Source organism: Carassius carassius, chromosome 21 (assembly GCF_963082965.1).
Source record: "Carassius carassius chromosome 21, fCarCar2.1, whole genome shotgun sequence".
Classification (NCBI taxonomy): domain Eukaryota; kingdom Metazoa; phylum Chordata; class Actinopteri; order Cypriniformes; family Cyprinidae; genus Carassius; species Carassius carassius.
Window position 1 is genome coordinate 6,110,761 of NC_081775.1, and position 3,903 is coordinate 6,114,663.

Here is a 3,903-nt window from a genome sequence, read left to right on the forward strand (position 1 = left end):
TCTAAGCTCTTACTACATTTTGAGGATATTGAGGTAAGTGTAACCTTTAAATTTATTTTACATTTTGAAGATAATTCAAACTTGAGGTTTGAGGTGATTTAATTTTATTCAATAAGCTAAGTGAGTATTTATTGAATCCTTTTCTTCATTGATACATATTGTATCTTATTTTTTTTTATTATAGTGAGAATTCATTCTTTTGGTGAATTTAATATTTTATTTATTCAGTAAACCCTATTTTTATTTAACATTTTAATAACTGAGTCCTGAGTATTTATTTAGTGTAAGATATCATTGGGTAATAGATTTAATATGTAAATGATATTTCATGTGAATATGGTTTAAGTCAGTTACACAAAAGTAAGTACACAGGGTTGTGGTTTAAAAGTTTATTAGTTATTCAAAGCACATGTAAAGTTACACAAACAGACAGTTAAACAGGTCGTCAGCAAAAATTCTATATATTATATACATTTTACTGGGATTAAATTAAGAACCCAGGAACGCCCTTTAGTACCAGGAGATAGGCCTAGGGGGCGCTACACAAATTGTAGGCACCGCTGGGATCCTTTTTGCTGTAATTTCCTTCCTGTTAACGTTGATGATGCTCCAGAGAGTACTAAGTTGCACTTGCATAGCTGTATTTGATCTGGAGTAAAAAAAAATGGAATTAGGAAACAGTTCTGCTTTGCAACAAGAGCTGCTGGATTGGTGTAATGATGCATTGGTTCAGCCCGATCATGCATTACTGTTGTTGGATGTTCCAGCTAATGCTGCCATAGCCTTTATTGAGAGCACAATTGAAACTGTGAAAATATTTGGCAGGGTACGTATTCGTTATTCGAAAGAAGGTCCGTCTAAAACAAGTTTGCTGGTGCTGTGTGAATGTCGTGAAAAGATTGATCCTTCTCGTGTCCCTATTGATGTATTACCTAAGGATGGCGATCCTCCATGGAAAATTGTGGTTGTCAGAGACAAAGAGCCTGGTCCTGATGATTTTTTAGCAAAACTCAGAAAACTTCTACAAGATGAAGGCAAATCCATGACTGATGTCCAAGCTTTGCTTTCCCCTTTTCCTACTAGTTCTCCTGCAGCAGTAATTCGTGCAGTTGGTGAGCTCCTGGAAAAGACAACGAAGCATTCTAGTGATTCCACTGCTTACAAGCGACTGCGTGTTTTCTCAGGTGTGGTGCCTACCCCGGCGAGAGAGGAAACCATGGAGAATTGGATAGAGCAAGCTAAGTTGATGATAGCAGAAAGTGATTGCGCTGAAAAAGAGAAGCGTAAGCGCATTGTGGAAAGCTTAAAGGGTCCTGCCCTTGAGATTATCAAGGCAGTTAGATTGTCTAATGGTGATGCTAGTGCATCTGAGTACCTTGTTGCGCTTGAAAGTGCTTTTGGGACTTCAGAGTCCGGTGAAGATTTGTATTTTGCGTTCAGACTTCTTCGCCAGAACTCCGGTGAAGTACTGTCTGAGTTTTTCCGTCGAATAGAGCAGTCATTGACCAAAGTAGTTCAGAGAGGTGGACTACAACCTGCACAAGTTGACAAGTGAGAATTGAGCAACTTCTTCGTGGCACTGTAGAGTCCGACTTGATGTTGCTGAAATTATGGCTGAGAGAGAGAAAAGAGTCCCTGCCTACTTTCTTGAAACTACTGAACGAGATTCGGGAGAAGGAGGAAAATGAAGCCGCACGGTGTAAGCTTGATACAACGGTGAAACCTGTGATCCCAAAAGCATCGCCACCACCGAAACCCACTGAAATTCAAGCATTAAAAAGCTGAGGTCAAGGAGCTGCGTGCCAAGCTGGAAGAGTCACGCAAGGCACCGGAATCACCTGAAGCCCCAGAACAGAAAGCAAAGATGACTTCTGAGAGTGCTGAAGCACGAATAGACCCTGAAGTACAGAGCTTGAAGACTCAAGTCCAGCAACTGCAAAAACAGCTGATTGTAATGAAAGTAGAGGGCAGTGCAACCCCAAGAAGAACGACATTTCAGCGGCAAGCTGTGAGCTCTTATGAGAGAAACAGGCCCTCAGTCAGCCGTGATGATTTCTTTTGTTACCGATGTGGTGGCGATGGGCACATTGCCAGCCAGTGTCAAGAATCAGAAAACCCCCCGGAAGTGATCAGAAAGCTGCTCCGTGCACTTAAGAGAGCCAAGGGTGGGAAGAGTGAGCCGATTCCACATCCGACTGTGAGCAGAGATGCCCAATGCAAGAAGAGCCGTTTTCGTAAACCTGCTCAAAGCAACCTTCCTAGTGGTTTGGTAGGTCCCGCCTCCAATATTTGCGTTAAGATCAATGGCCATTCATGTAATGCCTTATTGGACAGTGGATCTCAAGTCACAATAATATTTGACAAGTGGCAAAAGAAATACTTGCCCAATGTTCCCACCCACCCCATCACTGGTCTGTCGATATGGGGTTTGAGCTCCTCCAGCTACCCATATCAAGGCTACATAGTAGTAGATGTGGAGTTTCCAGCCACACTTACACGAGTGAGTGAGTCTTTCTCCGTGTTAACATTAGTTTGTCCCGAGTCAAGTGGCCCAGACCATATTCCTGTCATCATTGGGACGAATGCCAACTTATTCCATCGTTTAGCTGCTCTTTGTAAAGATGTTGACATTCCAGACTCACAGGCTCGCGCTTTCAGAATTTTGCCACAGACAAAACCAGTGAAACTGGAGATGACATAACTGAATCCAATGATGAACTGCCTTTAACTATCATTTTGCATTATTGACACTGTTTTCCTAATGAATGTTGTTCAGTTGCTTTGACGCAATGTATTTTGTTTAAAGCGCTATATAAATAAAGGTGACTTTGACTTTGACTTTGAAACTCTCCCATAGCCAAGAGGTGGATGTGGAAGAGCCTAAGGGGGAAGTAAAATGGATGGGTCCCGGTCCTCAATCTGTTCCTGCCAGAGGTGAACGATATGTCATCTGCAAAGTTGGATGCAAGGAGCCCTTAGAAAAAGACATCGTCATGGTTGAAACACCTCTTTCTGTGACCCTACCTGCTGGAGTGCTCATTCAGCCAGTGGTGCTAACATCATCTGAGCTAAATGTCAACAGTTTCGAAGTACTGCTGAGAAATGAGACATTGAGAGAAGTCACTATGTTGCCTGGAACTGTTCTTGCTCACGTGTATCCCACTGACACAGTTATGATGGCCCAGAGACCTAAATCTACCTCCAAGGTCCTTGATGAGACGTTGTTTGATTTTGGTGAATATCCGATTCCAGAGGTCTGGAGAAAAAGATTAAAGCATTCTCTCTTGATGAGTGGGATGTGGGTCTCGCCAAGGGTGTGGAGCACCACATAAGACTCAGAGACCCCAGACCATTTAGAGAAAGATCCAGACGCATAGCCCCAGCGGATATAGATGACATACGCCGCCACCTAAAAGACCTGCTGGCAGCAGGCATCATCAAAGAATCCAGAAGTCCATATGCGTCGCCAATAGCAATTGTCCGAAAGAAGAACAGAAGTGTTCGCATGTGCATTGATTATCGCACTTTGAACAACCGAACAATCCCTGACCAGTACACCACTCCGCGGATTGACGATGCCTTGGATTGCCTGTCCGGCAGTTGTTGGTTTTCTGTGCTAGACCTTCGGAGTGGGTACTACCAGATACCTATGTCTGAAGAAGACAGGGAAAAAGCAGCTTTCATATGTCCCCTAGGGTTCTATGAATTTCAACGGATGCCCCAAGGCATAACTGGAGCCCCGGCAACCTTTCAACGGTTGATGGAGAGAGCTGTGGGTGATATGCATCTGCTCCAGGTGATTGTCTATTTAGATGACATCATTGTATTCGGATGAACCTTAGAGGAGCATGAAGACCGACTACTGAAAGTGCTTGACAGACTTGAAGAGTTCCGTCTAAAGAT

The 3,903-nt window shown here is 43.2% G+C and overlaps 1 pseudogene; it reads left to right on the forward strand.

The window, feature by feature from the left end:
* The first annotated feature begins 711 nt into the window (after window positions 1–711).
* On the forward strand, window positions 712–2,681 carry LOC132097080 (paraneoplastic antigen Ma1 homolog; annotated as a pseudogene).
* The last annotated feature ends 1,222 nt before the right edge of the window (window positions 2,682–3,903 follow it).